At 42.3% G+C, this 25,770-nt stretch overlaps 1 pseudogene across 1 annotated transcript; it reads right to left on the minus strand.

Annotated features, from left to right (window-relative positions):
- Positions 1–853: 853 nt before the first annotated feature.
- LOC308515492 (exosome complex component CSL4-like) lies at positions 854–22,812 on the minus strand (annotated as a pseudogene). The gene is made up of 3 exons: positions 22,451–22,812; positions 1,070–1,378; positions 854–1,020 (listed from the first exon to the last, which is right to left on the minus strand). The product of its transcript is annotated as an exosome complex component CSL4-like (transcript).
- Between the last annotated feature and the right edge of the window lie 2,958 nt (positions 22,813–25,770).

Raw genomic sequence — 25,770 nt, forward strand, 5'->3', positions numbered from 1 at the left:
ATACATCTTCTGGGTCCATTAAAATTAAAGTGAAATATAACTGTATTTCTGATTTTTTTTCCTCTTTACAAATATTTACTAACACTGGGACCTGGGGCTGTAAGGCTAGACACAGATTTGGTATATCAACATGACACCTGGACTCAGAGGAAAAGGAACTTGGAAAATGGACAAGCAGATAGTGGATCGTGCCCTGTTCTCCTGTGTTCTCCTGTCAGGGACACTGCCCAACTACTAAGGATTAGGCTAGGAATTCCTGTTAGTACCATCTCAGTCACTTTGCATGTGAGTATGTATCTTATCACAACCCCATCACAGGAGTTTCCACTTCCTGTATCACTTCCCCACTGCCACCAGCCTCAAATTCTTTCTCTAATAAGACAAAAAGGTGACACAGGGGGTGGCATTAATTATCATGTTTCAGATGTTAATTGAAGCATATTAAGAGATTAGGACATTATATGCATCCAAAGTCTTTTTATTAATTAATTTTTCACTATGAAATTCTTTTCATAAAAATGTTTTTCTTTGTGACAGCAAAAATTATGTATTTATAAGACTATCAGAAGGAATAGGCTATTTTCAACATTATACCATGTTTTATTTATTTATTTATTTATTTTAATAGAGCCTCCAGAGGAGAAATTTATCACCCAAGATTTCATTCCACTGAAAGGTTCATAAGAAAATTGTTGCATCTACAGAGTAGCGTAAGTTTCCTGCAGACTTTTTCTAGAGCTGGTCGCAGTCTGATCCCAGGTGTTTGAATAAAGACAATAGCATCTTACTGTTCCTTTCATACCTGTGCTCTTGGAAACAGTGTACCCCTCTCCCTGGGGCAAAATGTTGCTTCCTAGGTCGACAAGAATCCAGGTTGTACAAGGGCCACTTTCCGGAATTCTTTTGTGTGGGTCTTAGGGCACTGCCTCTCACACCAGCTGATGGGATCCATCTGGACACCTGATTCACGGTGGCCACCACCACCCCTTGTTCATTTTCAGTAGTGGTCAGGAGGTAGTTGTATGTGTTTCACCTAGGGAGGTCACTTTGCCCAAGACAATGCACCCACATGAAAACCCTTATAAATTTCAACCTTGTCTTTTTCAGTAGCTCGGATATCTTCCTTGAGGATAGTTCCTCGAAAAGAGTTCTTAAGTTGTGTGGATCCCACAGAGAGGGTGTGTACTTTGGGAAAGCATGAATGGATCAGACCTTGCATGTGACAGTAGCCCCCACATCTGTCAGTAATTGGGACTTTGTTTTTCTCATCACAGACACAATAGGAAGCGCCCATTCTTGCTGTGAGAAAAAAATGTAGCCCTGCTGGGTGCAGGTCCTGCTACCTGGGCTGCCCTCCTCCACGTTACACGGATGTTTTCTGCGGATGCAGATCCTTACAGGTTGACACCATGACTGCCACTGTCCCAAGTCCCTTAATTTTTAAATTATAGTTGACATACTTATATTAGGTTCAGATGTACAGCATAGTGATTTGACATTTGTATACCTATGAAGTGCTCGCCACAAAAAGCTTAGTAACCATCTGTCACCATACAAAGTTATTAGGATACTAGAGGCCCCGGTGCACGAAATTTGTGCATGGGGGGTGGGGGAGGGTGTCCCTCAGCCCAGCCTGCACCCTCTCCAATCTGGGACCCCTTGAGGGATGTCCGACTGCCCTTTTAGGCCCGATAGGACATCCCTCTCACAATCCAGGACTGCTGGCTCCCAACCACTCACCTGCCTTCCTGCCTGATTGCCCCTAACTGCTTCTGTCTGCCAGCCTGATCACACCCTAGCCACTCCCCTGCCAGCCTGATTGCCCCTAACTGCCCTCCCTTGCAGGCCTGGGTCCCTCCCAACTGCCCTCTCCTGCAGTCCTGGTCCCTCACAGCTGCCCTCCCCTGCCAGCCATCTTGTGTCCACATGGGGGCGGCCATCTTTGACCACATGGGGGTGGCCATCTTGTGTGTTGGGGTGATGGTCAATTTGCATATTGCTTCTTTATTATATAGGATTATTGACTATATTCTCTGTGCTATATACAACATCACTGTGGCTCATTTTTTTTAACTGGAAGTTTGTGCCTCTCATTCCCCTTCACCTTTTCTGCCCAACCTCCCACCCCTCCCCTCTGGCAACCATTGATTTGTTCTCTGTATCCATGAGTGTGTTGCTGTTTTATTTTATTCATTTTTTAAAGTTCACATGTAAGTGAAATCACACAGTATTTATTTTTTTCTGTCTGACTTATTTCACTTAGCATATTACACATTGTCATGGCCAAAGTGACCTTCCTAAGTGATGCGCAGTCCAACAACCTCCTGACCACTGCCTAAAATGAAGTAGGGGTGGTGGCAACCCACAGTGAATACATATTATGCTAAGTGAAATAGTTATATACTAAGTGAAATAAATTGGACACCCAAAAGTATTTTTATTTAAAAAAAATTTTAATTTAAATTTTAAAAAATTAAATTTGACATTCAATACTGCATTAGTTTCAGGTTGTACAGCATAGTGTTTAGACATTTATATAACTTATGAAGTGATCTGCCTAAGCCTAGCACCCAATTACACTGCACATAGTTATTACAATATTATTGACTATATTTCCTATGCTGAACTTTACAGCCTCATGACTGTTTTGTAACTGCCAATTTGTACTTTTTAACCTCTTCAGCTTTTTCACCCCCCCCACCCCTCCCCCCACCATATCTGAGAACAATCAGTTTGTTCTCTATTTATGAGTTTGTTTCTATTTTGTTTGTTCACTTATTTGTTTCTAAGATTCCACATATATGTGAAATCATACAGTATTTGTCTTTGTGATTTCACTTAGTATAATACCCTCTGGGTCCATCCATGTTGTCACAAAGGGTAAGATTTCATTCTTTATTATGGCCAAGTAATATTCCATTGTAGATATGGAACACATCTTCTTTATCATACCATTATTGATAGGTATGAAGTTATTGCTATTTTATCAGTCGTTTCCTGATTGTTTTTATAGATCTTTTTTGTTCCTTTCTTCTTTTCTTGCTCTCTTCTTTTTTATGTTGGTGACTTTCTATAGTGATGTGTTTGGATTCCTTTCTCTTTATTTCTTGTATATCTCTTGCAGGTTTTTGGCTTGTGGTTATTATGTGCTTCATTTATACCAAGCCATGTTTATAACTGTCTATTTTAAGATGATGGTCATTTAAGTTTGAACACATTGTAAAATCCCCGGCATTTTTGACTCACCTCCTCCATGTTTAGGTTTTCGTTATAATTTTTTTTTACTTTGTGTGTGTGTGTGTGTGTTTGTGTGTGTGTATTCCTTAATTTACTATTGTAATTGCACACAATTTTACTACTTTTGCCTTTTAATCTTTGCACTAGCTTTAGTGTTGGTTGATCCACTTCTTTTATTATATGTTTGCTTTTGTCAGTGAGAAGTTTTTCTTTGTTATGTTTTCTTATGCATATTTTTTTCTTCTTCTTAAGGAAGTTCCTTTAACATTTCTTGTAATACTGGTTTGATGTTGATGCACTCCTTCAGGTTTTTCTTGTCTGGGAAACTCTTTATTGCTCCTTTGATCCTAAGTTATAGTTTTACTGGGTAGAGTAATCTTGATTGTAGGTCCTGGCTTTTCATCACTTTGAATATTTTGTTTCAGTCCCTTCTAGCCTGAAAAGTTTCTGTTGAGAAATGAGCTGACAGTCTTTTGGGAGCCTGCTTGTAGGTAACTAACTGCTTTTCTTTTGCTGCTTTTAAGATTCTCTCTGTCTTTAACCACTAGCATTTTAATTATGATGTGTCTTGGTGTGAGCCTATTGTTTGAGACTCTCTACACTTCTTGGACTTGTGTGTCTTTTTTCTTCACCAAGTAAGGGAATTTTTCAGTTATTATTTCTTTAAATAGGTTCTCAATCCCTTGCTTGCTTGCTCTTCTCCTGGTACCCCGATGAAATGAAGGTTGTAATGCTTGATATTGTCCCAGAAATCCCTTAAATTATCCTTATTTTTTGGATTCTTTTTTCTTTTTGCTGTTCCTATTGGGTGTTTTATTCTAACTTGTCTGCCAAATTGCTGATTCTATCCTCTGTTTCACCCAGTCTGTTGTTGATTCCCTTTAATGTAATGTAATCTTCATTTCAGTTATTGTACTCTTCATTTCTAATTGATTCTTTGTTATGGTTTCCATGTCTCTTTTTTAAAATTTCCTATCTCTGTGTTGAAGTTCTCACTGAAATAAGCTATTCTTTCCCTAAGTTCCATGAGCATCCTTATAACCAGTGTTTTCAATGCTGTGTCAGATACATTATTTACCTCCATTTTGTTTATTTCTTTTTCTGGAGTTTTGTTCTGTTTTTCCATTTGTGACACACTCTTTGTTTCCATTTTGGATTCATCCCTGTTTGTTTCTATCTATTAGGTAGATCTACTATATCTCCTGGTCTTGGCAGAGTGGCCTCATGTTGCAGGTGTCCTCGGGGGGCCCAATGGCACAGTTTTTCTGTTCACATGAGCTGGGTGCTTCAGGAGTGTTTCTTTGGTAGGTTGTGTGTGCTCTCCTGTTATAGTTGAACCTTGATTGTTGCTGGCACATCAATGGGTGAGATTGACTTTTGGGCTGATTGGCTGTGAGGACTGGCCATGACTATAGCAGACCCTACAGAGAAGGATTGGCTTTAGCCAGGCTCTGGTGTCTGCCAAGGCAATCCTTTCTTTTTGTCATTTGTGGTGCTAATTGTGTGGTGGTCTGATGTGGTCTGAAACTGGCCACCAGGTGTGTTGGTTCTGTGGTCTCTTGGGAGGTAACTCAGTGCAGGCCAAGGTCAGCCACTACCTGTATCTGGCCCACAGCCACCTGGTAGGATCTACCAGGTTTCTGCAGCTGGTAGATGACTGTGCTGAGCTTAGAGGTGTCTGGGAGTGGTTATGTTGTCAACTGAGGCTGGCTGCCACTATTGCCAGGCTTGAGGCAAGATGTACAGGGTATGCTGAGGCCAGTCACTGTTTGTTTGAAGTTTGTGTGCCTTTGATAGATCTTAGAAAAGTCCACAGTATGGACCCAGGCCAGCTGCTTGTGTGGATTAGCCTCTGAAAGAGGCTCAGGTTTGGTGTGTGACTTGACTGGGGCAAGGTCTCAGAATATCACCTGGTTGGGGCAAGAGTAGTGTTAGCCAGATTAATGGAGATTCAGATTTGGCACCTACCTGTACCTGCAGACTGTGGAGGAGGAGGGCTCAGCAAAGGAACAACGGAACCTACCAGATGGATGGAGAGAGGACTCAACAAATGAACAATGACACCTGCCAGCACTTCAGTCCCAGAGAGAGCTGTTTCTTCAGCCCTTGCCCTGAAGCCAGACAATTCATTTCCTGCCACAATGTCCTTTTTTGAGCTGCTATTCCTTCTCTGGGGATTAAGGAAAGTGTGAGTGAATGAGTCTATGCTTGGGCCTTTCAAGAGGACTCATGAGCCCTCCATCTCACCCAGGCTGAGTCCCTGCTGATTTTCACAGCTAGCTGTTGTGGGGACTTATTCCTGGCTCTGGTCCTCTGTGTTGGAGAGTCTGGTGTGGGGCTGTGTCCCCTAGCTCCTCAGAGGAAACCTCCACAGTCGAGATATCCCTCCTAATTCTTAGCTGTCACAGTGGTTATGTGACCAGCCCATTTTATTTTTCTGTCCCTCCTACTAGTCTCAATGTGGTTTCTCTTTTATATCTTTAGTTACAGAAAATCTGTTCACCTAGTCTTCAAGTGGTTCTTAATAATTTAGTTGTATTTTTTAAAAAAATATGTTTTTATTGATATTTTAGAGGGAGGAAAAAGGAGAGAGATAGAGAGATAGAAATATTGATGAGAGAGGAACATTATCGATTAGCTGCCTCCTGTACACTTCCCACTGGGAATCTAGCCATCAACCTGAGCATGACTAAGAATTGACCTGTGACCTCTTGGTTCCTGCATCAAAATTCAACTGCTGAGCCACAACTACATTCAAATTTAGTGTAATGTGATTGTGGAAGGCCTGCTCTGCCATTTTGACTGGAAGTCCCAAAGTTTTTGTGTGTGTTTTTTTAAGTGTTTTATCTTATTTCTAATTTCATGGACTTCAGTCACAGGACCATCCAGTAGCTGGGAATCTAATTGGATAGTAGGAGTGGCTGGAGCAGAGTACAGAACACTCAGATCTGGTAGGGGAGCCAGCTGTGCAAGTGAGCAGGTATTCCAAGTGACCATCTTAGCATACATATGGAAAGTGGTGTCCTCAGCCTCCTCCCTACCCATATTCCTCCTTGATAAATTACCTTTAGCTTTCAACATATGGTGACACTTAATATTTCCTGAAATAATAACAGAGACCAGTAGTCATTTAGCCACCATTTCCTTCCTGGACTGGTCATTTAACATCTACTACCTCTGAGCTTTACAACTCTGCAAGGGCTAGAGAACCTCAAAGGTATGTGTCACCATTTCAATTCTATTGACTCTACCACCTCACTCTCCCATGGTGTTTCTAAAGATCTGCAGTTATTCTATCTTCCTTATTGGGGAGAAAAGTAGTTCATCTCAGCTAAGAGATTCTTCACTTCCCTGGAAATGATTAGCCTCTTTTGCTCTCTCTTCTTCAGTGAATAATTCTATTCTCTCAACATTTACTCATGAACTTCTGGAACTTTCTTGTCATCTTTTTTGCTCTCCTTCTGTGCTTAAAAAAATGGACCATTGTTTTGCAAAGCCCATTCTGAAACACAATGATCTCATTTTGTTCTACATTTCTGATTAGTACAACATGTCTAGTAGACTCTAAATTCAACTTTAAAGTTGAATATAAAATTGTATTAACTGCGGTCATTTGATACCAAATTGTATTAATTTAATCTACATTACTGTCCCCATAGCTAATATTTTTCTTGCTATAATTTATAGCTAAAAGAATTAAAGATCTAATAAGCCAGTTCTCAAACCTCTAACCATTTAAAACTGAGAAACACACAGAGTTCTGTACAATATCCAGACTTCATTGTTCTAGTGTATATACTTTCTCTGTATGGTGTAATAGGAAAATAAAATAAAACAAAAAAATTGGACTTGAGCCATTAATCCATTACTGTTGTCTTCACAACCTCAGGCAAGTCATTTTGAGATCTCTGTGTTCCCATTTTCTCATTTATAAAATGATAAGGTTGGATTATATCAAGTAAGTTTTCAAAGAAAATTTTTTAAAAAAAACAACATTTTTTTTAGCATGGTCACCTTTCCTAATAAAAATTGTAGGCAGCAGCACAAAGCATATAACTTGAGAGCAATCACACTATGCATAAGACCCTAATACTCACCCATTTAGACCCCATCACACAACTGTTACCCACCCCCACCTGGTTTTAACTATTTATAATTCATATACAAGCAGAGCCCTGATACACATGAGTATTTACATCCAGAGCACATCTTTGGTAGGATATACATGTAAGTATGTGCATTTATGTGTGTTTGTATGAGTAGATAGAAGAAATCCAAATTTCCCCAAATGCCTTCAAATCCATGACTAAGAGCAAACATCCCTAGTTCTTCCAGTCACAAGCCTAACACAGAATGGCAGCCCCCAAGGCTTTCCTCCCCACCCCCCACCCTACCTCTTCCCCCACCCCTTCCCAGCCCCCACCTCTGCACCCTCCTCCCCAGAGAGGGCCAGTAGATGGTCTTATTTATATTCGTGCAGATACTACTGTGCTTCCCCTGCTGCTTCATTTGGCTCCGTTTTCCCCTGCTGGACACCAAAATCCCTGCTGCTGGCCATAATGTCTGCTGCTCCACCAGGCCATGTTGTCTCTTGCTGGTTGATGGTCCCACACCATCACTGCTCTGCCCAGCAGGTGGGTGGTATGGCTACTCCACTGTGAACAGCGCCTCCTGGAATTAGTGCTACTGCTCATTGCCATGCCTGGGCAGCAGCATCCCCAGCACCATGAGCACTTGCTAGACCAAAGCTTTGCAGCTTGACAGAAAGAATGTCTTCTTCTATTTAGGAACAGTCACTCGGGCTTTAAGATTTTACGAATTTCAATAAACAGCTCTTTTTATTTTTATTTACACATATCCCCATTGCCACCTCTGCATAGGATGCAAACAAGTGGCCAGTGGGTATTGGACCAGGAAACACATCTACATGACAGAGATCACATTACTGAGAGAACTGCCCCTTCCCTAGAATGATTAAGACTTTTTACTGAGTCAAAGTCATTGTGCCTGGTTTATTTCTCCCTTAATGCTCTCCCAGGAGGCTACTCAGCCCCTGTGCAAATAAACTTCAGTTGTCTGGATGTGTCCCAGCAGGCCTGAACCCCAGCTGACCCATCCTGGGCTCATTCTGAGACTCTCTATACACTAGTGTGGATGAATCAATGCCTGGTTACAGTATAAATCAAGAGCAGCTCCCTGTCAAGGGACTCGACAACTGAAAGATTCGGATCTTCTCCCACAGGTTTTCATTTCGGGGTGGAAACTCTGCAAATGTGAGAGATAGATAGGAAACAGTTAATTCTTTAGCTGAAATTGAACTGGGGACCTTGAGAACAAGCACACTATGCGTAAGAGGAGGGGGTTTCAGATCTGGGTAGGAAAAGTCTTACTTCACTCTGCAGTAATACCGCTGTGGTTTTGGCAACTGGTTTCAGAAATAACACAAATAAGGCCTTTGACAAAAAAGAAAAGGATTCACAATTTAATGGAAGATCCAGAACTGCAAACAGGCAATGAGATAATTTCAGTAACAATGAGATAATTTCACTCACTAGCTCTCAGTTGCACACACCTCATACCTGCCTATCCCTTTGCAGGGACTGATGCTGCAGCTCTCTGGCTGCTTATGGCTTTTGTGAGCAGACATAATGCCCACTGTCTTTCTCACTTCCACAGCACCCAACATGGTGACTGTGGACACAGTAGATTCTCATCGAGTGCCTGATGACTGATTTTTGAGCCATGAACAGAAAACATAAATAAGATAGAGAATAAACACTGCAGTCTTTATTTTGCAATTTTGACAATGGATGCTTTGTTTCTTCATGACCCAGATTTTGTGCTGTCGGTGACCTGCAGGGGCAGAAAGCAGCAGTGGGGTGTGTACCTGTTCTGGGTGGTGCAGGATAGGTAGAGGGGCAGCAGCAAATAGGCAAGTGTAGGAAGAGATTAGCAGTTTCCCTGATGCCCCACCCTCCCTCTCAGGACACAGGCCAGTGTGTTTGATGGACCCTCAGCTACTATGGACCTCTGAAGACTCACTTTCTAGGCACACTCTCATCCCAGCAGGAGGCTCCTGCAGACTAGATCCTGTTGAGGATGGCCAGCGGGGAGGTGGTAACACTTTTGTTTCCATATGAATTTTCAAAACAACAAGCACCTTAAACAAAACAGTAAAGCCTGATCCCAGACAGCAGCAGCTCTGCCCGGAACTTGCTATCATGCCTACCAACCATGTGACAACCTGGCCACATAGTCAACACGGAAATGCTGGTACTCATGGTTTCACATAGAGAGGTGGTGGAGGCTACTGATAAGGCTTTGAACTAAAAATACAGTTGACCCTTGAACAACAGGGGGCAGGGATTAGGGGTACCAACCCCTGCACAGTCAAAAATCCACGTATAACTTCTGATTCCCCCAAAAACTTAACTACTAATAGCATACTATTGACCAGAAGTCTGGTAAGTAACACATATAACAGTCAATTAACACATATTTTCTATGTTATATGTATTATATACTCTATTTTTACAATAAAATGAGCTAGAAAAATAAAATGTTATTAAGCAAATCATAAGAAAGAGAAAATACATTTACAGTAGTGTACCGTATTTATCGATACGGTAAGCTTACATTGTCCTTTTTAGGCTGTGTGACTTGTCTGGGAGTTATTTCAAATTGTTGACTCAAATAATTATAAGTGGACCGTGCAGTTCAAACCTGTGTTGTTCAGGGCCAGCTAAGCATTGGTTTAATATCTTTCTCTTGTTATCTGGGACAAATTACTTTATCCCTCCTGGCCTTAGTGTTTGCATCTGTAAAATGCTATTAATTGTGAGGATTGCAGTAGAGAATGTGTGTAAAGGGCCAGGCACCAACAAACGCTTCACAAATGGTAGCTAGTATTATTACCTTTTCCCCATGTGGGTTGTTTGCAGGGCCATGTTCCCTCTGGCCCACTGCGACACGTGGGCCTCTCAACTCCTGGAGGCTCCTGTGCCGTGCAGAGTGAATCGGCTTGACTCGTTATGATGTCACCCTCAGGCGGTTAGGTCTGACTTTCCATAGATCTACTAAGTGCCTTACCATTCCTCCATCTGTTTCTCATCTTCATATACTGTGGTTCCAGATTACAGATGTCTCCTGTCCGTAAAGAATACAGGGTTTGTGTTTTTGCTTCGTGTCCTCTTTGTTGTTTTGGAGTGATTCTTGAAAAAAGGAGGATGGAAACAGCTTTGTTCTGCCCTCTAAAAACCTGGTTATCTTTTCAGATATATCAATCAGCACAACACATAACCGATATCTTAGAAATCAAAAGTTAAAACAGGTCTTCCCCCTCTCTACTCCCTATTCCCTTAAACATAATAAAGCACACAATAGCACGCTTATTCCATTTCCCTGCCATCAGCACATTCCTCCAGCGCGTCCCACAGGCCCTGCTCACAGATGAAGCAGTCAAGGCTAGGCTTTGACTGACTTGTAGGAATGGAGGATGTAATCGGAGGGAGCAGAACATTACAACAGACCAGCTGCTCTTCAGAGGTTGATTTTCATTTTGGAAAATAGCAGGAGCAATTACCATCACTCATTAGAAGGCCTAACACACTGGCTGCAGAGCTATATTTGGAAAACTGTATTCACTTAGCTCCACAGTGGTGAGAGGGTGTGGAAGGGTGGAAGGAAGGGCAAATGACAGACCAGGGCCTGCCTGTTTTTAGACTTGAATTGGCAAACAGGAGATTTGAATTGAATTCTGAGAACAAGACGCAAATGCAGCTGGGACCCCAGGACAAGCATGGGCCTGTGTCTTGATGCAGTGAACATTGGGAAGGTGCAGCCCTTCATAAAAACTGAGCTTTCTCATGAAGAGCCCTTTTTATGAAGTGGGAAGTGGGTAAAGAGGCAGCCTGTTGAACATGCCCTTCTGAGAAAGTTCAGCAACTACTTCACACTTCCATGGAGCTGTGTGTGCTTCTGTGGCCTCCCTTGAAGTTTGCCGTTTAATTACATCAGGGACCATGGGCTTTTGGAACAAGTTTCCATCCTTATCTTTTCTGCTGTTGGTTCTAAGGGAAGTGTTGACGCCACAGGCTATTAACTCATGTCATGTATTTGCTCACAACCAAAGGGTGGGCTCTGGGATGGGAAGGCCATACTCTGGGCAAGAAGGGCAAGGATTAGGAAGGTGATGGGATGGGACTATCCCAGAAAGAACTGGAAAAAACCACCTCTGTTCTTTTTGGATGGATGAGAGCATGTGGAGTCCTTTACCCCAGAACCATTTCTAAGAGGAAGGGAGAGGGAGAGAGAGAGAGAGAGAAACATCAATGATGAGAGAGAACTGATTGGCCACTGCCTGCACAGCCCTCACTGGGATTGGAGCCTGCAACCTGAGCGCATGCCCTGACCAGGAATCAAATAGATTGATGCTCAAGCACTGAGCCATGCCAGGTTGACCCAGTAACATTTCTTATATAATTTGTGTGGTGAAGCTATTTAATTTGTAATTAACCCCCAATGCTGGTATGATTCTTTATATTTTATAAAGTACCTTTACCAGGGCTGTTAAGAGATCCTTACTGGGGGGGAAAAGGGGGGGGGAGGGGGATTGTGGTTGTCCCAGCAAGGACAGAGGTGGGTAAAACAGTCTTTCTATTGCTTGTGTATTGATATTCAACACAGGATCCAGGTCCCTTGGGATTCCAGTCTTGGTAATTTGTATTAGTTTCCTCTTTCCTATTGATGACCCTTGGCTTTCTCATAAACTATCCCATTTAAAAATATTACTGTTTTTGTTTTACAGAGGAATAAAATGACATTTAAGAAGTTTTTATGACTTGCCCAGGGCTACCCATCTGCATAATAACACAGCTGAGACATGAACTCAGGTTATTTTCATGTAATTTCTTCTTCACAGAGGGCATTAGTCAGAAATGTTCCACCCTTAACAGAAAACTTGAGTGACAATAATTGAAACACCTATGATTTATTTACCTAGAGTCTAGGGAATTTGCCCCAAGGAAGCAGGTTTCTACTGTCTTCCTGGTCTACCATCCTTACTTAGAATATGGCTTAGGTCCTCATAAGATGTCTGCAATTCCTCAAGGCAATGTATCCTCATTCTAGGAAGTAGAAAGAGGGAGTTTCCTGGGGTTGCCATAACAAAGTACCACAAACTGGGAGGCTGAAAACAATATACATTTGTTCTCTCACAGTTCTGGAGGCTGGAAATCCAACATCCAGGTGTGGGCAGCGCCATCCTCCCTCTGAAGTTTATAAGGAAGAATCCTTTCTTGCCTCTTCTGGCTTCTGGTCTTTCCAGCAATCCTTGGTATTCCTGAAGTAGATACATCACCCCAATCTTTGCCTCCATCTTCAAATGGCCTTCTCTCCTCTGTGTCTGCACTTCTGTGTCCAAATTTCCCTCTTCTTATAAGGACACTAGAGGCCCGGTGCACAAAAATTTGTGCACTCGGGAGGGAGGGGGGTCCCTCAGCCCAGCCTGTGCCCTCTCGCAGTCTGGGACCCCTCAGGAGATAACGACCTGCTGGGTTAGGCCTGCTCCCCAGTGGCAGAGGGCAGGCCCAATCCCTAGGTGCAGCCCCTGGTTGGGCTCAGAGCAGGGCCGATTGGGGAGTTGGGGCGCCGCCCCCTGTCATGCACAGAGCAGGGCGATCGGGAGGTTGTGATGCCACCCTCAGTCATGCTCAGGGTAGGGCCGATTGGGGGGTTGGGGCACCATCCCCTGTCACACTCAAGGCAGGGTCGATGGGGAGGTTGCGGCGCCACCCCCTGTCATGCACAGAGTAGGGCCAATCAGGGGGTTGGGGCACTGCCCCCTGTCACTCACAGAGCAGGGCCCATCAGGGGGGTTGGGGCTCTGTACCCTGTCACACACACAGCCGCAGGGTGATCAGGGGGTTGGGGTGCCTTCCCCTGTCAGGAACAGAGCAGGGCCGATAGGGAGGTTGTGGCCCCGCCCCCTGTCACACACAGAGCCACAGGGCGATCAGGGGGTTTGGGCGCTGCCCCCTGTCACGCTGATCCTGGTGCCGGGAGGCCTCGCGGCTCCACTGATCCCAGTGCTGGGAAGCATATTACCCTTTTACTATATAGAGTAGAGGCCTGGTGCACGGGTGGGTGCCGGCTGGTTTGCCCTGAAGGGTGTCCTGGATCAGGGTGGAGGTCCCCAGTTGGGTGCCTGGCCAGCCTGGGTGAGGGGATGATGGCTGTTTTCAGCTGGTCACACACCTTTCAGGGTGGGGGTCCCCACTGGGGTGCCTGGCCAGTCTGGGTGAGGGGCTGAGGGCTGTTTTCACTCTGGGGGTGACTAAAGCTCCCAACCGCTCCTTTTTTTCTTTTTCTTTTTTATTCTGGGCCAGCTTTAGCTTTGAGGCTTGGCTCCAGCTCTTAGGCCTCCACTGCTGAAAGTAGGTTTCTGGCCTTTGCTTACAATGTTGCGATCCTGCTGGCTGAAGCCCGGCGGACTAAAGCAGGTTTCTGGGGTTTTGTTTAGCTTCTATATTTGTTACATAGTTGCTTAGAGTTGCAGCTCAGAGGCCTGCAGAGGCAGGCGGGGAACGTTGGAGTCCTCCGTCACTGAAGCAAGCAAGCCTCATGTTAGTTTCTAGCTGCCTGGCTGCTGACCGCCATCTTGGCTGGCGGTTAATTTGCATATTGCCCTGATTAGCCAATGGGAAGGGTAGCGGTTGTACGCCAATTACCATGTTTCTCTTTTATTAGATAGGATTAGCATTTAGTGCCCAACCGAATCCAGTAGGATCTCATTTTATCTTAATTATGTCTGCAAAGATCTTATTTCTAAACAAGGTCACATTTACAGGTAGACATGAATTATTTTGGGACACTATTCAACATAGTACAAAAGGGTAGAGAAAAATACCAGCAGACTTCTCCTGTTTCATGTGGTCACACTAACTGCAAGGTAACCTCGAAAATCAAGGAGAGGTAGGCAAAGGAGAAGGAAGTTGGACTGAAGGTTAGGCAAGTCTGATAGACAGACAGTGTTTAAACAACTTCTTTGTCTAAGGGAAAAGGGAACTAGCATCTATTGAGACCATACAGTAGTCTTGGCACATATTATATTCATTTTAAAAAATACATATTTTATTGATTTCAGAGAGGAAGGGAGAGGGAAAGAGATAGAAACATCAATGATGAGAGAGAATCATTGATTGGCTGCCTTTTGCATGCTCCCTACTGGGGATGGAGCCTACACCCTGGGCATATGTCCTGACTGGGAATTGAATTGTGACCTCCTGGTTCATAGGCCAATTTTCAATCACTGAGCCACTTCAGCTGAGCTATATTCTTAATATATATTATCTTATTTAATGTTGTAGATCTTTTCTATGTGTATTTTCAGTTCAGTGAAGGCAAGGCTGTATCTTCTGTTTCTCTTATACATTATACAAATTGGAGCTTAGGAAACATTATGTTGGATAAATCACTGCCCAGTCTTCCTCACTTCCTGTAGCCCATCCTTTCCCAAGGACCTCCTAATGTCAGCCATGGAAATTAGACTGTCTGATGTGAATTTTCTCCTCTTTCTTCTGTTTTTATTTTCCTTTCTCTCCTTCTCCTTCTTCATCTTTGTTTTTCTTGGCTTCTTTTTGATAAAGGAAATGAACAGCAGTTTTATTTCATAAGTCATTCAGTAAGGTGCTCTCATGTAACCCAGAAAAGAATAAATTCCTTCCTAGGTACAACTGCCTTGGAGGTAGTATGATTGAGAAAGGCTGTAGAATAAAGAATTATTATTCTGAGAAGCTAAATTCTAATCCCGAGATGAAATCTAGAATTACATGCTCTATCTTCTCTGTTACCACAGCTGGAATGTACTCCTCAGTTTCCAGTTTTTAGAAACACTCTAACATGTGGTGATACCTAGTGTGTAGGTGGATAGCAGAAAGGATAGACAGATTGATGGAGAGGTAGATAGGGCATATAAGGATTCAATGGATTTCGGAGTGCTTGCCATGTTTTGCACCCAGGACTCTACTTCCCGGGAAGAGTGGATTCTAGCCGTGCGGAAACTTTATTTCTTTAACCTGACCTTTTTTCTTTCTTTCCTTTTGATTCAAACTGGCCTTGTCTAGCCAGGAGCACCCTGACTCATTCACATCCCTCTCCTTTGCATGTCCACTTCTTTAATCATTAAGCCCTCTGAACAATGAGGTCTTGGTCAATATCAAATAATCTTGGGAACAAAGCCCTGGTCTATTGACCACAGAAACAAAGTTTTACTCAAACTACATATAACATCTAGGCCTCAGCTGTGTTTCAGCTCTTGACCCAGAAGAACAAATCACCCCACTGGCCATGCCTTGTGAAACCAGACAGAGCAACACCGTGGCTGACATCAGGACCAGATGCGATGACCAACTACTCCCTACCACAGTGCTAACCAATCAACAGAGACCATGAGTCTAGCTCCACCATGATGAATACTTTCCCGCTGTATAACCCTCCCCTAGAAGCTGTCAGAGAACCAGGTCTTAGACTAACAGCTCACCTATGACTCCTGGTTTGGTGCCATTTCCTTAAATAAACCTTTACTGTCTTTGCAGCAAACTCCTGTTTGCATTTCATTAGACAAACCCCTTTACATGATTGGACCAAGGCTGAGCACCTGACCCAAAAGCGGTGTCTCTGGTCCAGAGGTGCATAGAAGAGTCACTTGGGGAGTCTTTTCAAAAGACCAGATGTCCAATTAAACACCAGATGGAGGTTCCAATTAATTTCCTATCAATGGGTCCCTAGAAAGTATACTTTGAAAAAGCTATACAGTTGCTTCTGATGTGCTCCCTTTGTACTGGTATCAGGGCAATTTTGCCCTGAAGGGGTTCTTTATACTGGATAGTGATTAGGTAAACCAATCAAGCCTTTTTGGAGAAGTTTGACCTCAGACCCCACTGTGAGTGGTGATGCTGGAAAGTCCAGAAAGAGGGGAAGTAGTGAGCAGGGGACTGTCTCGCTGAAATGGCAGAGCCTGGAGCAGAGAGCAAGGATGCTTAATCAGAGTAACAGGAAGAGTAAATGCTCAAAGGCCCCTAGAGATCTTCTTTTGAATTATTTCTTTACAGGTTAGGAAATAGGCTCAGAGAGGGTCAGTGACTTGTCCATGGTCACACAGCAAATCTGTAGCATTAGAAGGAGTCCTGTCTTTCATTCAGTGCTCTGCCCACCATTCCTAGCTCACTCTAGCCAGAGGTGTCTTTGCATATCATAATTGCTCTTGCCATGGATTATATTTGTTACTTTAAGAATGAATGGCTTGAGGGGAGGGAGGTAGCAGAGGGCATAACGTTACTTCTCTTCAAATTATTGACAGCCTTCATTCTTTTCATCACTCTGGGCCAGTTTCTTTCTTACCTGAAGGGGTTGCAGGATTGCAGCAAATGGTAAAGGACCAGGCAAGTTTTGCAAATTACAAGGAATTCCTTGATGCAGAAGCATCCTGCACCAGTTGACAGCTATCAGCATATCTATCTTCCCCAGAGATTGCAGGGGAGAGAAGGGAGAGAAAGGGGGAGGGGACATGGAGGAAAGAAAGGCGATTCTCTCCAATCAATTAGAATTGCTCCCAAATGAAAATAATGCTCTACTAACGGCAGGTTCCCCTTGAGTCACCCTTAGATGCTTCTGATCTTCCACTGTTTAATAGTCCTTTCCCCTTCTCCCTTTCTCTGCCTGGACTTCTCTCTTCCCTCTACTGTGCCTCCTCCCCTAATTCCAGTTCCTTTCTTCCCTCCCTCTCCCTCTCCCTCACACCATGTTACCATTATTGTCAGTGGAACGAGCTGCATGCATGCCAAATCAGGTCATTCACAAATATAGAACAAACGTCTGTCACTACAGATTTACCACTATGACTAACGCATGGCCCTTCTGTCTGGGAAAAGTGTGCCCATTAGTTATGTGGGATCACAGCCCCCACAGCCTCTTAACCCTCTGCTTTAGCTTAACTGAGGGGGGCTTCTTCTAATAAACATCCGTGTGAGTATCTTTGAATGATGTTTGCGGTGGCTCCATTTGTGTTTCTAAAGTCAAGACAAAGTCAGCCTTTCCATTTAACACCGCATCCCCCCCCAACCACCCCCCCAACCACCCCCCCCCCCCTGCCCCCAGCATAAATACAAAGCCATTTTCCATTTGAGTTTAGGACTTAACTATAAATATTTGTTTTGACTGAGAACTTCTAGAGGATACTTGCTAAAATGAGATCACTAACAACACTCCAGGAAAGAAAATGAGCACGAACTGAGACAACTTTGCAAGAAAAAGAGCTAACTAAACATTAAACTCTATTTACGTTACTCAGAATTATCTTTTGGACAAGCTGAAGTCATGTACTTTTACATGGCTAGAATCAGATCGACTCTCCTTTCATCAGATATTACAATAGAGTTGACCACAACTAAGAAAAAGAACAAAATATGACACGAGAAAAATAGTAAAGAGGGATTTAAAAAAAAGATAAAATGAGTTTTTAAAATACCTTTTTATCTTGAAATGGTCTTGCCTCTGAATCGTTTGGTCTGTGTGAAAGCACATCCTCCCTGAGTTTTGCAGGTAACTAAAGCAACATCAGTGATGTGTAAGCATGAATGAGAAAACTGGGAATAATGATGATAATTCAAAACCGAACATAAAATTCCAAAAAGCTGGAGTCTTCTTCTGGTCTAATAGCTTCTGCAAAACATTCCAGACAAATTTTAAAGGGCCTCCAAAACCCAATATGAAAAATATAAATAAAAACACAAACTACTATCCATTCAACTTTTTCTATTTTCATCGCAGGATTGTTTTTAAATGAAGGCAGCAGAAACCACAAATGTTAAAATGAGAACGTCAGATCTGTTATAACTGCCCCCGACAACTACATTAGCCAATTGACCCCTGTTACAAATGCTTTTGCCAGTTAATTATTACACTATCATTATTGTTATCACCATTGTTATTATTTTGTTCTTTTCTTTGATCATTTGTTTGCTGGTTCAACCATCATACATGGTTATAATAAAAATTCATTACCTTGTGATGGCTGTTGGGCTGCCTATGGGAAATGACTTGATAGTCTTGCAAACACTGAATCATGCAGTAAATTAACACTCATTTTCATGCACGTTTGCTTGCATGTTGATGACCTGGAAACACATGCTTACACTCCATATTTTTTCTTGTTACTCCTGATTTGTTTTTTCTGTGGTAGGAATAGAACAATATGGGCTTCCTCCAGGGGACAAAACAACACCTAACTCTGCAGCATGGAAGGGCGACAGGAGCAGATGGATGCAAACTACACGTAGAGAGGGCCAACACGGCACACAGAGAGGAAAAGCAGCTACCTGGTATCACACCTGGGCACTGCCAACCATCTTGGCAGTCAGCTGCCTGGGGAATGTAGAGGCCAGAAGGAGAGTAGAATCCAACAATGGCTCATATAAAAATAGTCTCTTAAGAGAGAATATTCTAGGTAGCTTGCTTCTGGGGGACCTTAGGGTTTCGAAGCTCACCCTCCCCACATTAAAGAGGCGGGGGGAGGGAGGGTATAAGTAGATGCCATTTCTTTATCAAATATCTCCTGGCTTGCTGCAGTCTTTTTTCCTTTAGTTGGCAATAAGACCAAAGAAAATAGTCTTTTATTCACTAGACATCTTTCATGGTCTTTAGAGTGAGACTAGTAACAACTATTTTCCACTATGCATGGGTTTTTGGCAGGTTATCAACACTTCCTCAGCAGTGCTAATAGAACTTTCTGTGGTGATGAAAATGTTCTATATCTACACTGTCTTACTGGAATAGCCACTAGCCATGTGTGCCTATTGAGCACTTAAAATGAGTTAGTTTAACAGAGAAACTAAAAACCTAATTTTATATTATTTTAATCAATTTAAAATTAAATATAAATTCAATTCAAGTTTTGTTTTCCATATATATATATAAATGAAAGAGGAAGAGAGAGAGATAGAAATATCAATGTGAGAGAAACATCGACCGGCCGGCTGTCTCCTGGATGTGCCCTGATCAGGAATAAAACCCAGGACCCCTTGGTCTATGGGACCATCCTCCAACCAACTGAACTACACTGGCCAGGACCTTAAATTAAAAAAAAAAAAATACTTGAGAACTTAGAGAAGTATACCCTAAAAGTACATTAACTATTGCTTCTTTCATTCTAGCTGAATCACGTGTGGCTAGTGACCACATATTGGACAGCACGGATCTGAAGTACACCTCTCAGAGTTGGCTGCAGACCTCTCTGGCTGTTCCTGTGTCAACTCTCCCAGCAATGTACATGTTGAATTGCCTTAACCTATCCACAAAAGACCAGGATTCAGACCAATGCTATCACTTGCAAGTATATGATTACTATCTATAATCTGATGACACACAAATTGACTTTCCTCCCCTGAGCTGACCTTTTAGATTCATGGAACACTTTATCTCCCCTGGCAGTGGGCCAAAACCTCACCTAATCTCTGAAGGGTCAGCTTAGCTTAGAAACTTACAGTTTTTATAGTCTTCTTAGATGATTGTTATTTCATACAGTACAACATTGAATCTTACCACTTCTGCATGCATTTCAGACTGGATGCATCATCACCAATTATGACAAAGTCTGAATATGACAAAGATCAAACTTCTCTATTTCCTTCTGGCTACACCTACCCTTCCTAATTTGTCCAAACCCAGGAAGCAATGCCTTAATTTCAATGACATCTTGTATATCTTAGAGTCAACATTTGATTAAATGTGCCATCTTCATTAATCCAATAATGTTCATAACTGAATCAAATTCATCCTGCAATAGTGCAGCCATCATCATCATCATCATCATCTTTAAGTTACTCTTTGTATCAATACACAAATGAACTCTATCAGACAGAAATTATAATTCCTGTTTTATGGAAAAATAAATTTAAGGACATTTACCCAGTGTCATTCAGCTAGTACTTTTCAGATATGTACATTTTTACCAGCGCTTATAAATTCTTTTACCAAGTGGAGCTAACTACTGGCTATAGAATCCCACTGTACCCTATGGCAATCTTCTTTTCCCGAACCAAAGTAATCTTCTTTGTTCATCTTGTTGACCATGCCATGCCCATTGTGAGATTAAAAAAACAAACAAACCATACATGATTGCTAACACCACCAGGTGAAAGACTATCTAGAAAATTCACAGTCTCAGAATATGACACCACAGATGACTTACTAATAACCAAAGGGGAAGGTGGCAGGCACCACATTAACCAGATGGGAATAATGGGACAAACTGACATCATATGTCCCCTCAGGTGATGTTCTGAAAAACCACCTCACCTGAATAGTGTATCTGTCAGAAATGTTAAATTTAAATTTAATCATGAGGAAAATCAGACAAATCTAAATTGGGGTAGATTATGGAAAAATGGTCTGGACTCCTCAAAAATGCAAATGTAATAAAAGACAAAAAAAGCTTAGTGAATGATTCTAGATTAAAGAGGCTAAAAAGATATGACAATTAAATGAAACACCCAATTCTTGACTGGATTATGGTTTTTTTAATAAAAGCTAAAGGACATTTTTGGGACAATTGGGGAGAACTGAATATGAACCACTTATTAGAGAATAGAATTGTATCAGTATTAAATTTCGTGAGTATGGTAATTTCTTATGGCTATGTGGGAGATTATATAGAGAAGTATGTAGGGGTGAAGATTTAACTAATACTAAATGATCCAATAACAAAGAAACAAACCAATCACACAGAAGGAGATAGAGTAAATGTGGTATATGTTAACAACTGGTCAATTTAGGTAAAGAGTATATAATGTTCATTGTACTTTTTTTGCAACTTTTAGATAGGTTTAAAATTTATGCAAAATAAAAAATTGGTTAAAAATGAATAATAGTAGCTAATGCTTATGTAGTACTTACTGTATTCTACAGGTAATCTTCTAAGCACTTTACACACATAACTTATTCAATCCTCGCAACACCCTATACAGTATATTATTATTAGTCAGATTTTACCTGTGAAACAATAGAACCCCAGAGAGGTTAATGTCAATAGTTACCAAGGATTGGGGTTGGGATTCTGACCAGAGCCAATGCAATTAACTTCTCTGTTAAACATTTTTTTGGGGGGAGATGCTAGTTCTCATCACCTTTTGAGGGGTTTGAACAAGTTGTTCATTACACTTTACCAGTTTTAACACTTGAAGTTCTTCATTGTATTCATTTAAAATTTATCTTCTAATGACTTTTATTCATTTGTTCTATTTCTACAGTGAGTACATCCAGAGAAAATAGGTTTTCCCCCACTAGATATATAAGCTCCACAGAATTGGGAATCGATCATGTTTACTACTCTGTCCACAGGCTGGAAGAATGTTTCCTAGCACATGGCAGAACTCACATGGGTGAATAAATAAGTGAACATCAGCTTTTCAAATATTTGAAGTCAACTTCTGGAAATTTTCATTCTCTCTTGAATACATTCCCGTTCCCCTCAATTGTTCTATTAATATTCTAGTCACTGTCCTGTAAAATAATTCCAGTTCTGCTAGTTTGAAAAGTTGTGGCCAGAACTGAAAATAGTCCTCCAGACTTCATTCACCACCATCATTTTCCTTGTTTCAGATGGTTTCCTTTTGTTAATGGAGTCTAAGAAATCACAATTTTTAAGTGGCATTGCAGAAACTATAGAAGATACTTCTGGCAAAGATGTTGGACTGAACATACACATTAACTTTTGCTCTAGCCTAAACCCCACTAAAATAATAGGAAAGGATATTTGTTGCTTGCATAAACCCAGAAAGACAAAGATAGTGAGAGAAGAAAACAGTAATAACATTTTGGAAGCCTGAAAGCATATGCACAAATGGTAACTGACTTACCAGACCTGAGAAAGATGAAATTTTTTCCCCTTAAAACTGCATATTCTTTATTTTGCATACTGTAATTTCAGAACAAAATAAACAACAACAAAAGACACCACAATACACAACATCCAAACCCAATGTCAAATGTGGGAAGAGAAGGCTTGAAGCCTTTGCCTCCTGCCTCAGGCAGAAAGGCAGGAGAGAAAAAGCACACGACATCAGCAGAGGAAACCAGGTGGGTTAAGACCACTCAAGGCTACTGGGGGAGCCATGAAGATAATATACAGAGGGTGTGAGATAAGAAATTCCTCATCTACTTCTTTCGTGTGAGAGGCATCCTCATCATGCTCAAGGAGGGCATCTCATTAGGAATAGCAGCACTGGGTCCTTCTGCTGTCACTTCATTGTCATCAGTGCCTGCTCCTGGCTGGATCATGATGTAGATGTGGTTGGAGTGGGTCTGGGGAAACTCGAGTGAAAAGCCAAAAGAGAGCAGCACAGTCTCAGACAGGAGTACCACATGGTCCTTAACAGCATTGTCATTCTTGTCTACCTCTGCCTTTTGCCATAGAGACTCCACAACGGAGTGGACAGGGCTGATCTTCGGGTGCTTTCTGGCCATCATGTAGCCCATAGTAGAGTTATCCCAAAGTGCCTGGGCTTTCAGGATGTGCTCCATGCAACCGTTCATTCGTAGTTGCTAGTCACAATGCAGCAGGGTGAAGACACAAGCCTATTGGAGATAGTCACCTTAATAACCTCCTTATCCAAGATTTCTTTCTTAAGTTTGCAGAGGTTCTCCAACTTGATTTTGCTCTCTTCCATTTCCTTCTTCTCTTCATCCTCAAGTACCTCTGGGCCCTCCTTGGTAAATGAGACAAAGCTCTTCCCATCAAGCTCCTTGAGCTGCTGCACTCAGTATTCATTGATATTCTCTGCCATAGGGATTACCTCAAAGCTCCACCTCCACACTGGTTCCACAAAAGCAGAGCTGGCAACTTGCCCTTTGCTCTCACCGGTGATGTGCTAGACGGACTTCTGGGTCTCCCTCATGGGAGAGAAGTCATCTCCAGACTGGGAGGTGTGATAGCTCAGAAGCTCAGAAGGGCATTCATTGCCAATTAACAATCCTCATGGATTCCAAGCTTTAGATTTTTAGAAAATGCCTCATGGAATTTCCTATGGTTCCTTGTCTTCTGCCAGTTCACAGAAGAGCTCAAGGCCCTTCTTAACAATGTTTTTATGAATGACCTTCAAGATTTTGCTCTGCCGGAGCATTTCTCAGGAGATGTTCAGGGGCAGGTCCTCAGAGTCAATCACACTACACATGAAGTTAAAATACTCTGGTGTCAACTCATCACATCTGTCCATGATGAGCACAGGGCAGACCCAGAGTTTGAAGTTGTTGTTCTTCTTGGCCTTAAAGAGGTCAAAAGGAGCCCGATGGGGATGAGTAGCAATACCCCGAATTCCAACTGATCTTATACAGAGAAGTGCTTGATTGCCAAGTGGTCTTCTCAGTCATTGGTAAGGATCTTAAAGAATTATCTGTCCTTGCCAGGTAGTCACATTTGGGATCAGCTCTCCCCACCCCTGGACTGTGCCACAGTGCTGGGGTGGGATGGAGATGGAGCCTCCCTGTTCACATAGTGTATCCCTGAGTACCACTGTCTCTCTATAAAACCACTTGTATAGGTGCATTGGCACTCTGCTGCTTTTGTGCACGCTTGGGATGGAAACATCTTTGTAAATTCACCTTGGGTTTCATATGCTGCGTAGACAATTGACGCATCTATTGCTCTGTGCAGTCTCTCCACTGTTGCAGCAGGGTGCTGGGGAGTCAGGTCTGGCTTGGCTCTTCTGAGACTCACAGACCTCAGTCTCTTCCCCCTCTCCCACCTCCTTCCTGCAATATGAGGACGGTTCTTGTCTGGTAGAGAGAGGATAGGGGAATAAAGCATTTACCTTTTAGCTCAAACCTCCCTCCGACCATCAATATTTGTCTATAATATTCTCCTGCTTTGGGGCTTAGGCTTATGAAAACAAAAGCCAGGAAGTATACCAGCCTATTTCTGCTTTCAACCAGAAGATGTTAACCTAAAGCATGTTGAATGGAGGGGGAGCCAAGAGAGGTAATCAGAATAATATCCTGCTTTACTTGTAAACCAATCAGCTTCTCACAGTAGAGTGTTTCTTGGTATTATGAACTTGTTGGAGGCAGGGTCATGGCTGAGTTTCCTTTGTATTCTCTGGATCTTGAGTAGCACCTAATGGTTAGTAAATAATGACCACTTATTGAATGAATGAGTGGATAAGTGAATCAAAGCATTAGCAAGAGTGAGAACTCTCCCTTGTTTAAAATGTTCAATGGTTTATCATCACTATATACTAAAATTACAACTGTTTTAGCATGACAGTTAAGGGCTTCCATTACTGGTCTTGGACCTGTTTTCTAGTTCCATTTAAATTTTTCACTGATCTCTTTATTTGTGGTTTGACTTCCTCACTAAGTTGGGAAGCCCATGAAGGCAGAGATGATATCATATTCCAATCCAAATGCAAATGTAGCAAAATATGCTCAGTAGTGCTGCTTTAATGCATTGTTTAAGCCAAACTCAGAGTATCCAACTAAAGTTTGGTTGAGATTCTAGTGTCCAGAGCAGTCAGGCCTGGTAGGCATTAGCTCAAATAAAATAGTGCCTACCCAAGGCATAGATCTTTCTAAAATGTTCAAACACATCCATATGGTATTTGGTTTTGTCTGTTGGGTAGCAGAGGCACACATGTATTTGTGAACATAAAAGGAAAGGAATCACAGTGTGAAACTGAGGATGGTATACACCAAACTGAGTGGCTGCCGGGCAAAGGTGATAGTTATTTTTCTGTTTTCCCAGTATGAGCACATTGCAAACGATATTTGCAAGACAATAAGCACATTATGATTTTTGAAATTAGTGTCAGTCTGTCAACTTTATAGTTTCTGGGTTTTTTTTCTTTGACTTTCCATATAAATTTTAGAACATTTTTGCGCCTTTGTTATTGTCATAATTAGCTAGTTGTTAAATATTAAGCAAGGAAAGAAAGCAAAGGGAAGTCAGATATCTTAAGGATGGTCACCTGCGAAGCTTCACCAGGAAACTATTACTTCACATAGCATTGCTCCTCCAAGGGGATTAACACCCCTCCTTTCCCCCATCCGCTACTGAATTGTTGGGGGGGCAGAGAGGGGATGAAAGGGAAGATCAGCACATGTGCAATAGAAGTCAGGGTGGCAAAGGGAGGTGTTTGCCTCTCAGTCTAGCCTGGGGAACAGTGGAAATCTTGAAAAGTTAATCAGTTAGTTTGAAGAAGATCCTGGTTAAAATCCCCAGACAAAGAGTTCCCTCTTTCTTGTTCTCTCTTGCTCTGTGACCCATGTTGGCTCATGTCTTCTCTCCTCATAGCCACGTGGCCTTAGCAGCCGCATGGCCCATGGCTGTGTGAACTGCACACACAGGATGCTGGACTAGACTGTACTTTAATATGGAGCAGAAACTACGGGCAGTGGCCTTGACTCTGGCCCTGCTGAAGACAGGGTTGGATTTTATCCATGACAAGATGAAGGGGAATGGGACATTGGAAATCCAGGGGTTTATTT

This window comes from Myotis nattereri (genome assembly GCF_964212035.1).
Source record: "Myotis nattereri genome assembly, chromosome: 3".
In the NCBI taxonomy this organism is placed as follows: domain Eukaryota; kingdom Metazoa; phylum Chordata; class Mammalia; order Chiroptera; family Vespertilionidae; genus Myotis; species Myotis nattereri.